The sequence below is a fragment of the Globicephala melas genome, chromosome 5 (genome assembly GCF_963455315.2).
Source record: "Globicephala melas chromosome 5, mGloMel1.2, whole genome shotgun sequence".
NCBI lineage: Eukaryota > Metazoa > Chordata > Mammalia > Artiodactyla > Delphinidae > Globicephala > Globicephala melas.
The window spans coordinates 81,485,959-81,499,829 of NC_083318.1; positions in this window are offsets into that span (position 1 = coordinate 81,485,959).

Here is a 13,871-nt window from a genome sequence, read left to right on the forward strand (position 1 = left end):
CTTTCTACACATTGTTGCTGCAAAACACTGTCTCCTAAGCAATGTTATTGACTTCCTTGACGTCACTCTCTTGAGGTTTTCTGACCTCTCTCTTAAGTGCTATTTCTGTTCTGTGCTGCATATTCTTCCTAGATGAACTCATGCACCCTCATGATTTCACCCAAGATTTTTTGGACTGGTGTCTCCAAAACAGATGTTTAGTCCATTAATACCACTGGGCTCTAGATCAATACATTCCATTGCCTTCTGCATTTGGATCAGTCTATACTTTGGTTGACCCACAGTAAATCAAAATCAAAATGTCTGAAACTGAGTTTATCCTCCCACCTCCATCTGCTGCTTTTCTACCTAGTCTCTACTCTTTTTCTTCTTGTTACCAAATAGTAAATTTTGTGTGTCGTCCTTAATTTATTCCTTTTCCTCGACCTCATTTCAATAAGTCACCAAGTAATATCAATGATGACTTTACAATATTTTTGAAATCCATAATCCTCACGGGATTCTCAATTCCATTTCCATTTTTCATTGTTTCAACCAGAGGAGAAGGAGGCACTATGTTATCCACAGTTATACTTTACCAAATTTTTAAAACATTCCCATGGCATACAGAATAGATTTTAAAACTGTTAACATATCTTCATTACAGCCACATATCTTTACACACTTCTGTCAAATTGTGCCACCTGTTGAATCAGTTAAGTTTCCGTTTGGCTACACATAAGAGAAATCTATTAATGGTGACTTACATAATTTTTAACTTATTTTTCTCAGGCAATAATAACTCTGAGGTATACAGCCCAGACTGGAATAGTATGTCAGAAGGAAACACTTTTTTCCCAATCTTGTTATTTCTTTCATGTATAAAGGGACTAATTATGGTAATTCTGGCCTTTGGCATCTCTTAAAACTTAATTTACTCTGCTCCAGGGGAGTGAGGGTGCTTCAACTGATAGTTAAATGTGTCTGCTTAGCGTTATCATTCCATACTTCCTTTCTTACAGGTGAGCTGAAGATAACAAGCAAACATTCTTCACTTCTCCTCCAAGAGAAGTCTCTTCCCCTACCACACAGGGACATCTGCCCTGGTTCAGCATTGCTTGTGACTGGGTGAGTAAGTTTGCCTAATTGTGACATTTAGTTAACAATCTTGCTCCACATTAAGCCACATAGTTCAATCTGAAACCTATCAATAATAATGGTGATGCCATCCCTCCTCCTTATTTTGTCTTTTGTTTGATCTCTCAAGATATTCATAAGCCATAGGGACCTCATAGGACATTAACACAGTGAAGAGGTCATTGAGGGCTCAGGCTCTCCTTATCTTTCCCCTCTGGACCCTGCAATATGTATCTTTCATCCTCAAAGCCAAAATAAGGCTAATGCATTTCCAGAACTTTCTTTTAAGTTTCCAGTAGGAAAGAAGAGGAAAGAGTAACACCAAAGAGATACCTGACAACAGATCATGTCCCTTTTTGTCACGAAAATAATAGCTTTATTGGAAGTCCTATCTAATATACTTCTGCTTTGTCCAGAACTGGTCACCTCTAGCTGCAAGGGAGCCTGAGAAGGAGATTTATACTTTGATAGCCTGAATGAATCAGATCCACATTAAACAAACAAACAAGCTAACTGAAAACAGGAGAAAGAATACTGTATAGGTAACACTGTATATTTCCTATATAATATCATACTGTATAATATTACATAGGCAGCATGAATATAATATAGGCAACATGACATGTAAACTCCAAGCTCCAAGAATAACTATCCACCTGTGGATTACTGAACTAACCAAACATTTGTATCTCCAGATCTCCTTATATGATCTTTTCTCTTTCTGTATAGTCCACTCTTTCTCTATTTACCTATTCTGCAAGATTCAGCCAGGCACTTTCTCTTTCATAAAACTTACTCTCTCCAAGGTTGTGGTAGGAGTCTCTCCTAAGAGAGTTCCTAGCACTCTGAACTTAGGTTTATCATACTAAATTGCCAATATCTAGTTTGAGATGTAAGGTGCTCTCAAATTTCTGTTTTCCCTTTTGTATGCTTAAATTCATTTATATGCTTTAAAAATTCTAAGATTTGTTTGAGCAGCATTCCTCCTAGACTGTAAGACCTTAAATCAGAAAATGAATCATAATAATCTCTTAATTTTTGATGCATATGTAGCACACACTGATTTGGACTCAACTGTATTCCACATCAATCAGGTCTGCTGTCTTATGATATGTTTTAAGTGATATCATCTAGCTATAATACTTTCTCCTAAAGAAGTGATCCTGATGATAAAAATATCCTGTTTAAAACAGTAATAAAATAACTTGAATGTAACTGATTTTCTAGTATGCTTAAATCACAACACAGAGATATCTTCCTTTCCATTTACTTACGGATTCCAACTGAAACCTAGAGATTAGACAACTGAAGAGATAAGGGAGTGAATAAAAGAGTATACATGTGTGAGGAGATGGAAATGGGAATCCTGTTAGGTGTATGCTCTTTTTTTTTTTTTAACATCTTTATTGGAGTATAATTGCTTTACAATGGTGTGTTAGTTTCTGCTTTATAACAAAGTGAATCAGTTATACATATGTATATGTTCCCATATGTCTTCCCTCTTGCACTCCCTCCCTCCCACCCTCCCTATCCCACCCCTCTAGGTGGTCACAAAACACCGAGCTGATCTCCCTGTGCTATGTGGCTGTTTCCCACTAGCTATCTATTTCACATTTGGAAGTGTATATATGTCCATGCCACTCTCACTTTGTCACAGCTTACCCTTCCCCCTCCCCATAACCTCAAGTCCATTCTCTAGTAGGGCTGTGTCTTTATTCCCGTCTTACCCCTAGGTTCTTCATGACATTTTTTTCCCTTAGATTCCATATATATGTGTTAGCATATGGTATTTGTCTTTCTCTTTCTGACTTACTTCACTCTGTATGACAGACTCTAGGTCCATCCACCTCACTACAAGTAACTCAATTTCGTTTGTTTTTATGGCTGAGTAATATTCCATTGTATATATGTGCCACATCTTCTTTATCCATTCATCTGATGATGGACACTTAGGTTGCTTCCATGTCCTGGCTATTGTAAATAGAGCTGTGATGAATATTTTGGTACATGACTCTTTTTGAATTATGGTTTTCTCAGGGTATATGCCCAGTAGTAGGATTGCTGGGTCATATGGTAGTTCTATTTGTAGTTTTTTAAGGAACCTCCATACTGTTCTCCATAGTGGCTGAACCAATTCACATTCCTACCAGCAGTGCAAGAGTGTTCCCTTTTCTCCACTCCAGCATTTATTGTTTCTAGATCTTTTGATGATGGCCATTCTGACTGGTGTGAGATGATATCTCATTGTAGTTTTGATTTGCATTTCTCAAATGATTAATGATGTTGAGCATTCTTTCATGTGTTTGTTGGCAATCTGTATATCTTCTTTGGAGAAATGTCTATTTAGGTCTTCTGCCCATTTTTGGATTGGGTTGTTTGTTTTTTTGTTATTGAGCTGCATGAGCTGCTTGTAAATTTTGAAGATTAATCCTTTGTCAGTTGCTTCATTTGCAAATATTTTCTCCCATTCTGAGGGTTGTCTTTTTGTCTTGTTTATGGTTTCCTTTGCTGTGCAAAAGCTTTGAAGTTTCATTAAGTCCCATTTGTTTATTTTTGTTTTTATTTCCATTTCTCTAAGAGGTGGGGCAAAAAGGATCTTGCTTAGATTTATGTCATAGAGTGTTCTGCCTCTACCTAAAAGTTTGATGGTGTCTGGCCTTACATTTAGGTCTTTAATCCATTTTGAGCTTATTTTTGTGTATGGTGTTAGGGAGTGATCTAATCTCATACTTTTACATGAACCTGTCCAGTTTTCCTAGCACCACTTATTGAAGAGGCTGTCCTTTCTCAACTGTATATTCCTGCCTCCTTTGTCAAAGATAAGGTGACCATATGTGCGTGGGTTTATCTTTGGGCTTTCTATCCTGTTCCATTGATCTATCTTTCTCTTTTTGTGCCAGTACCATATTGTCTTGATTACTGTAGCTTTGTAGTATAGTCTGAAGTCAGGGAGCCTGATTCCTCCAGACTCGTTTTTCGTTCTCAAGATTGCTTTGGCTATTTGGGGTCTTTTGTGTTTCCATACAAATTGTGAAATTTTTTGTTCTAGTTCTGTGAAAAATGCCAGTGGTAGTTTGATAGGGATTGCATTGAATATGTAGCTTGCTTTGGGTAGAAGAGTCATTTTCACAATGTTGATTCTTCCAATCCAAGAACATGGTATATCTCTCCACCTCTTTGTATCATCTTTAATTTCTTTCATCAGTGTCTTATAATTTTCTGCATACAGGTCTTTTGTCTCCTTATGTAGGTTAATTGCTAGATATTTTATTCTTTTTGTTGCAGTGGTAAATGGGAGTGTTTTCTTAATTTCACTTTCAGATTTTTCATCATTAGTGTATAGGAATGCCAGAGATTTCTGTGCATTAATTTTGTATCCTGCTACTTTACCAAATTCATTGATTAGCTCTAGTAGTTTTCTGGTAGCATCTTTAGGATTCTCTATGTATAGTATCATGTCATCTGCAAACAGTGACAGCTTTACTTCTTCTTTTCCGATTTGGATTCATTTTATTTCCCTTTCTTCTCAGATTGCTGTGGCTAAAACTTCCAAAACTATGTTGAATAAGAGTGGTGAGAGTGGGCCATCTTATCTTGTTCCTGATCTTAGTGGAAATGCTTTCAGTTTTTCACCATTGAGGACGATGTTGGCTGTGGATTTGTCATATATGGCCTTTATTATGTTGAGGAAAGTTCCCTCTATGCCTACTTTCTGCAGGGTTTTTATCATAAATGGGTGTTGAATTTTGTCAAAAGCTTTCTCTGCATCTATTGAGATAATCATACGGTTTTTCTCCTTCAGTTTGTTAATATGGTTTCCTTCATTTCTTTTTCATTTATTTCTGATCTGATCTGTATGATTTCTTTCCTTCTGCTAACTTTGGGGTTTTTTTTGTTCTTCTTTCTCTAATTGCTTTAGGTGCAAGGTTAGGTTGTTTATCCGAGATGTTTCCTGTTTCTTAAGGTAGGATTGTGTTGCTATAAACTTCCCTCTTAGAACTGCTTTTGCTGCATCCCATAGGTCGTGGGTCATCGTGTCTCCATTGTCATTTCTTTCTAGGTATTTTTTGATTTCCTCTTTGATTTCTTCAGTGATCACTTCTTTATTAAGTACTGTATTGTTTAGCCTCCAAGTGTTTCTATTTTTACAGATCTTTTCCTGTAATTGGTATCTAGTCTCATAGTGTTGTGGTCGGAAAAGATACTTGATACAATTTTAATTTTCTTAAATTTACCAAGGCTTGATTTGTGACCCAAGATATGATCTACCCTGGAGAATGTTCCATGAGCACTTGAGAAAAATGTGTATTCTGTTGTTTTTGGATGGAATGTCCTATAAATTTCAATTAAGTCCATCTTGTTTAATGTTTCATTTAAAGCTTGTGTTTCCTTATTTATTTTCATTTTGGATGATTTATCCATTGGTGAAAGTGGGGTGTTAAAGTCCCCTACTATGAATGTGTTACTGTCGATTTCCCCTTTTATGGCTGTTAGTATTTGCCTTATGTATTGAGGTGCTCCTATGTTGGGTGCACAAATATTTACAATTGTTATATCTTCTTCTTGGATCAATCCCTTGATCATTATGTAGTGTCCTTCTTTGTCTCTTCTAATAGTCTTCATTTTAAAGTCTATTTTGTCTCATATGAGAATTGCTACTCCAGCTTTCTTTTGATTTCCATTTGCATGGAATATCTTTTTCCATCCCCTCACTTTCAGTCTGTATGTGTCCCTAGGTCTGAAGTGGGTCTCTTGTAGACAGCATATATATGGGTCTTGTTTTTGTATCCATTCAGCCAGTCTATATCTTTTGGTGGGAGCATTTAATCCATTTACATTTAAGGTAATTAACAATATGTATGTTCCTCTTCCCATTTTCTTAATTGTTTTGGGTTTGTTATTGTAGGTCCTTTCCTTCTCTTGTGTTTGTTGCCTAGAGAGGTTCCTTTAGCATTTGTTATAAAGCTGGTTTGGTGGCTCTGAACTCTCTCAGCTTTTCCTCTTCTGTAAAGGTTTTAATTTCTCCATCAAATCTGAATGAGATCCTTGCTGGATAGAGTAATCTTGGTTGTAGGTTTTTCTCCTTCATCACTTTAAATATGCCACTCCCTTCTGGCTTGCAGAGTTTCTGCTGAAAGATCAGTTGTTAACCTTATGGGGATTCCCTTGTGTGTTATTGGTTGTTTTTCCCTTACTGCTTTTAATATGTTTTCTTTGCGTTTAATTTTGGATAATTTGATTAATATGTGTCTTGGTGTGTTTCTCCTTGGATTTATCCTGTATGGGACTCTCTGTGCTTCCTGGACTTGTTTCACTATTTCCTTTCCCATATTAGGGAAGTTTTCAACTATAATCTCTTCAAATATTTTCTCAGTCCCTTTCTTTTTCTCTTCTTCTTCTGGGACCCCTATAATTCGAATGTTGGTGTGTTTAATGTTGTCCCAGAGGTCTCTGAGACTGTCCTCAGTTCTTTTCATTCTTTTTTCTTTATTCTGCTCTGCAGTAGTTATTTCCACTATCTTCCAGGTCACTTATCTGTTCTTCTGCCTCAGTTTTTCTGCTATTGATGCCTTCTAGAGTATTTTTAATTTCATTTATTGTGTTGTTCATCGTTGCTTGTTTCCTCTTTAGTTCTTGTAGGTCCTTGTTAAATGTTTCTTGCATTTTCTCTATTCTGTATCCAAGATTTTGGATCATCTTTACTGTCATTATTCTGAATTCTTTTTCAGGTAGACTGCCTATTTCCTCTTCATTTGTTACGTCTGGTGGATTTTTATCTTGCTCCTACATCTGCTGTGTGTTTTTCTCTCTTCTCATTTTGCTTATCTTACTGTGTTTGGGGTCTCCTTTTTGCAGGCTGCAGGTTCGTAGTTCCCGTTGTTTTTGTTGTCTGTCCCCAGTGGCTAAAGTTCGTTCATTGGGTTGTGTAGGGTTCCTGGTGGAGGGGACTACTGCCTTTGTTCAGATGGATGAAGCTGGATCTTGTCTTTCTGGTGGGTAGGTCCACGTTTGTTGGTGTGTTTTGGGGTGTCTGTGGATTTATTATGATTTTAGGCAGCCTCTCTGCTAATGGGTGGGGTTGTGTTCCTGTCTTGCTAGTTGTCTGGCATAGGGTGTCCAGCACTGTAGCTTGCTGGTCATTGAGTGAAGCTGAGTGTTGGTGTTGAGATGGAGATATCTGGGAGATTTTCGCCGTTTGATATTACGTGGAGCTGGGAGGTCTGTTGTGGACCAGTGTCCTGAAGTTGGTTCTCCCACGTCAGAGGCACAGCACTGACTTCTGGCTGCAGCACCAAGAGCCTTTCATCTGCACGGCATTCTCCAGTTCATTGGGATGTGCTGCTCCCTGTGGACTTCAGACGGTTCCCTATTACTACTCAGATAGCAGCTGGGTGCTGGTTTTTTTTCCCTCTCTTTTTCTTTGTGCTTCCTCTAGTTTCATTTGCTGGCAGGATGCCAACGCAGAGGCCTTGCACCGTGCTGGCCCTTCAGACCAGTGTTCCTCCAGCGAAATGGCTGCTGCAGACACCTCAGCTCCACAGCCCAGGTGTATGCTCTTTTAAGGTCCTCGAATCTTCCCATTTTTTGCCTTATCCCTGTTGGATGCTCCAATTTTTGAACTGACACAATCCCCTCTTCTGGTTTTTCCATTCAAAAGGTTTGCAGTCATTGGTGAATTAGTTAACATCTCCACGCCTCAGTTACATTATCTGTGAAATGGAGATAATAATCACAAATATCTGGTAAAAGTTTTGTTGTACTAATTAGATCAACATATTAAAATGCTACGACCAGTGCCTCCTATATGCTAGTGTTTAAATAATATTGGCTAATATTATTATTATTATTATATTTATGCCATTTTCTTCCTTTTGAAAGACTATGCAACAACCAATAGAGACGCATTTGATCTCTAAATAAAGTGTGTGTGTGTTTATAAAAAATTACCAGCTATTCTCAGTGCATGAGATCAAATGAATACACCCCAAAACAAGTTCACAGAGATTTGGTGATATGTGCTGTCTCTGATGTGAAGACAAAATTTAATTATAGCTAAAAATAAGTATTGATGAGTTTTAAAGTTGTTGCTAGGAATATTCTGATATTGTTTTATGTATTTTGGGGTTTTTTTGGTCTACTGACTTTAACAAGTTTGCATTTACACCAGGAAAGATTAGTTCTTCATGTGGATTTGAGCACGCTATGGACCTGAATTTAAATCTGATTAGGCTTCTTAGCTATGTGTTCTGAGGGAAGTCACTGAAACTTTGTCAACCTTGTTAGCAAAATAAAGATATTTACATCGACTTTGTTTTTATGAGAATTTCTGTGAGGCATAACTAAAATAAGATATATAAAGCATCTATAATAGTTCATGGCACATGGCAGAAACATAAGTTTATAAATGTAATAATTCTTAGCATAGTTACTCAAGCTCACAAGTTAACTATATATTATAAATAACTAGAAGGCAACTTATTAATTTATAATTACAACCGTTCCTGCTTAGGAAACTATTGTTTCATACCTTCTAGTGAGTAAAATATCTCTTTAAAAAGAAATCTATTTGGAATAACTAAATCAGAAGAATGATTGATAATCATAGTCTATGAGGAAGGAAAGTTATTTTTATGGCAAAAATATTAATGACATCACACTGATAAGTTGATGCTTTTGTCTCTTCGAAAGGGCTAAATATTTACCCAAGTTTGAACAGACTGAGTCCTTAAAAGAGGATGTCCACCCCTTGAATAATGTTTGAATGTGTCAACTCTTTCTCATTGAAGCTCTTATTTCTAAGTCCTAACTTCACTATGCATGGGGTAACTAGGCAAGAGGGATTGTAGGAAGTGTTTTTAGGATTAACATCTGTGGAAATGAAAGAAAGGAGCTAGACTGAGCAAAGGAACAAGTTGAGCTCTTTTGCAGCCCTAAATAGATGCCCAGACAACCCCACAGACATATCTGGAGCATGAATTGCCCTTTAGATTTCACCAAATCAGTGTAAGAAGGCCATATTTTTACTATCGTTTTAATAAGTCATTGGATGTGCGCTGCCCTGGGAAGGGGGTTGTGACTAATGGTGAGGCAATCAGCGCTCTTCAAATCGGGCAGTTCTCAAAGGGAATTGCCAGCAGCAATTCCACTCGCTGTGTGATAAGGCCTTCAAACCTTAAGGGCTTCTGGGTGGTGCCACACAGCATTTAACACACAGAAGAGTCATGACAGTTAATGGTAGGATACTTCCCCTAATCGACTAGTAAGTGCCACTTAAATAAGATGTAGCCCCAGCATAGCTGCTCTCCTAGTATTTTTACTAGAATAGATAAACACAGCCTTTGGCTCTAGTAAAGCATTTAATAATCTAGTATGTTCTTTTTAATCCCAGTCAATAAATAGTGTCCAAAACAGTTTACATTTACATGGGAAGGAAAGAATTTTACATATCATCTGGTCCCAGGACTAAGCTAATTTCTCTGTTTGTCAACGTTTGGTCTGAAAGGACCATGATAATTTTGATATAACATATAATAACTAAAACATTGATGACATCAATCCTTGCCTCTTTTCACATACACTTGTGTAAGAGTATTTTATGAATGGCAAACCACTATGAAATTGCTAATAAATATTTAGTATAAATTAATGCATGTACTAACTAGGCCTAGATATATTTTGGTTTTGCCAACTTTTCATTTTAGCTGTTATTTATTTTGCTTTATTTTATTTACCCTTGGTGAATATGGATTTCTGTTGCTTTTAATTTACTCTTCATCTAAAACTGGAAGGCATTGGGAGTAGTATGAAGAAAATGTGATAATATTTTATGCTCAGCTATGTATGAAGAAAAATACCAATGAGTACAGTGTTTGTAGACATAGAATAACTACATAATTCATTATGAATTTGTGAAAATCTGTTTCTTCTAATTTTTATCTCAAAAAATTTTATGTTATCCCAGTTTCTAGTTTATTCTAAGAAACTAAAGTCAATGGAAGTCAAATGATCAAACATATATGGCAAAGTTTCTTTAAAGTACTATAATATTGTGGCATGAACTTTAAGATTATAGAATTATTAAGAATTGTAATGTTTTAAGATACATGATTCTGTATAAAGTTTTAACTTCTTACACAAATAACATCCAAAGTTTTAATTCTGTAGCATATTCAAGTATAGGCTACTGATGTTACCTTCTGAAGCATTAACTTTGATCTAAGAACTCATGTTTAATTTTTCTGTCCACTAGACTTAAATAAAACTCTAAATCTTACAATACTGAGAACAATTAGTACATCATTCTTCTCTATTGCTGAAAAAAAGAAAGAAAATTGCATTTTGTGATGGGTATAAAGTTGCATAATTGCAGTCAATCTACATAAAACAAAAAATGCATATAAATGTGATATAAATATGATAATTAGGCATTAATTTATGCCACTTTATATCTGTAAAATGTACAGATGTATCATCTGATTCACTTTAGCCTACAACTATTTAGGAGTCAACTGCAATTTAAGACATTTAATGTTGTTCATAGTAAATTAAGATGAGGGAATGAGACTGCTTCAGGTAACTCAATGATGAATATTTCAATTAAAAAAATTATTTACAGTAAAATGGTGCTGCACAAAACGTCAGCATAACTCAAGAGAACTATAAGATTTACATTAGAAAAAAACAGAAGAACAAAAACTACCTACTATAAACCTTCATGCAAACACAATAACAGCAATAAAAACTTTCCTGTAAGTTTGAAGTACCAAACCTGTTAACCATAGACAACAGAGGGAATTCTGGGAGACCGTCAATTTAGATGAAGAAAATTATATATATGTTTTTTTTTCCTCACTAACTTATAACTGAAATTTATATTTTCTTCCATTATATATATCAGGTAATAAATTATGGTAATATTAGTGATGCCTGTAACTTTTTCAGTAAGAGAACTCACAGACATTTTCATATCCTATTACACCAATTGCAAATATGTCCTAGTGTCTTTTATTCTCATCATTATTTTGAAATTATGACAATTAATAACTCTCCCAATAATTTATTTAAAACATCAAGATGGGCTTCCCTGGTGGCGCAGTGGGTGAGAGCCTGCCTGCCGATGCAGGGGACACGGGTTCGTGCCCTGGTCTGGGAAGATCCCACATGCCGCGGGGTGGCTGGCCCGTGAGCCATGGCCGCTGAGCCTGCGCGTCCGGAGCCTGTGCTCCACAACGGGAGAGGCCACAGCAGTGAGAGGCCCACGTACTGCAAAAAAAAAAAAAAAAAAAAAAAATCAAGATGCATATATTTAACTACAGCACACTTCTAATATTCTACATTTATTATAATTAATTTCCTTTGTAAACACATTTAAAACATTTATTTTAAATATCTTTTCTGCAAAATGTTTAAAAACATTATTCTGAGAAAGAGGCCATAGGCTAAACAAAACTGCCAAAGAGGTCCAAGGCAAAAATAAAAACCAAACAAACAAGCAAACAAAACAAAAGACAGGCTATTTGATAACAACTCCCAGATAAATTGGGAGCAAAGACTCACATCACTGAATTTATGTCAGAAAATCTGGAAAATTATCCCCAAATTCAGAAAATGTCCTGCTTATTTGCTGTATATGGTGTAGCTATATATACTAGCTGAAGAGAACAGATGGTCTCCCCTTGAGAAGAGAACATTAGGCACAGTACAGAATAATGTGTAATCTTTGAAATAGGAAGGGTGGTATAATAATTACTGACTGATATAATAACTACGTTGATATAAAAGAAAGAAAGAAGTTCTGAGTTAAAATAAATTGAGTAAATCCAAAACAGGATATTATTTTCCTATGACATAATATATGTATATGATTTATTAATATATTAGTTAATATAAAAATATATTATGATATATTATATATTTTAATATATTTACTATATATACACATATCTTTTAGAATGCTTCATTCTTTACTGAGGATTGTGATAATTAAGCATTTCTAAATATTTAGTAAACATGGAGCTTTCTTTTCTTGAGCATAATGTAAGAATACATTGGAAAATTCTAGCTTAGAATTATAAAAGTAAAAATAGAAATTCTTAAATGACTACTCCTTATCTTAACAAGCAATAAGGAAATTTCAGAACAAAACAGGAGGGAGATCGATAAGTAAAAGAGAGGACAGGAATTTCCAAGGTCAATTACTAGGGTCTCCAGAGAAGGTAGTGGAGTTTTCAATGCCAGTGCTGGAGGGCCTGAAAGCTAGAGTAGGATTTGGGGGGAGCTAGGAAGTTAAGGAGTAAGTAGCTTCAGTATTTTATTTTGCGGAGTTGACAGATCTGCCAAGAGTTACAAAGAGAAGATACATCTGTGCAAGGAGATGTACCTAGCAGGAAATTTCAAAAGCAGCTATAATAGCCATATCAACCGTCAGGTAGCCTGGGCTGAGTCTGTGTTACTTCCAAGATCAATTATGGTCTATAACACTTGTTACCCATTGCTAACTTTTAATTTTAATATGTGCTTCCTTAGAGCTAATAAGGCATATTATTAATAAAACACACTCCAATTTACATGAGAATGTTTATAATACCAAGTTCCTGGGTCTTGGGAGAGGGAAAGAAGGTAGAAATAATCCAATTTTGAGATAAAAATTTGGCCACTGCAGGTTAATTGATAGGAAGCTCGAAAATCTGCAGACAGTACACTGGAATTGAAACCTTAACCTTTGTTTAGTGTAACTCAAGATGATAACAACAATAAAAATAGTAAAAGCTGCCATTCACTGAATACTTACTAGGAGTCAGGCAGTATGATGGGAACTTTACCTGTACTTTTCATCTATTCCTTACAGGAACATATGAAATTAGTATCATTGTTAGCCTAGATTTATAAATTTTTCAAACCCTGATTCTTACAGAAATTGAGTAATTTCTTCTAGATCACTTGGTCACTAAGTGGCAGAGATAGGATTTAATTCCGGTTCCTAAGATCCCAAACATAGGCTTTAATGACTTGAACATTTTGCCTCTATATTCAAAGCAAAAATAAGGTGTTTTTTATAAAGGGGTAATGGGTCAGTTTTGGATATTAACTTCTTTTCCCTGTTTTCCTAAAGTCTTGATTGCAGAACTATAGTTCTAAAAGGTAGAACTATAGTTCTTACATAGGTTAGTTAATCAGTGAAATTTTGCTCCAATACAAACCAGCGACAGATTTAGATTTCTAGGTAATAACAAGAGTTTCATTTTGTCAAAAAGAAAACTTGAGTTTGCAATATGTTTTCATAGAAAGAAAGATAGCTTTGGGACCCAAAGGTTAAATAACGTGTCATTGTCTGCCTCTATTAACTTTGTTATCTTAAGCACATCACTTCACAATTCTGTGGCACAATTTCTGTGTCCTTAACAGGGGGAAAATACGTATCTGCCTTCTAGTACATTGTAAGCCTATAAAGAGGCAATGAAGAGAATGCATCCAGAACGATTATTCTTTTTGCAAACCTAAGAGCTTAAAAGTCCAGTTTAATAAGACTAGCAGTTTTCAATCAAACTGTTTAACTGAGAAGACAATTTAATTAACTGAGCACAGAATGCTTACCTGTGCTAGGCATCCTGGTCTTTCAATTAAGACTGATGGAGCATTTTAAGTTATATTAATTCCATAAAAGATTATCAATTATAAGTGCATTTCCCCTATGTTTCAAATAAACCTTCAGGAGACAGTGCCTCTGCAGAATCACCAAAACTCTACTTCTACCC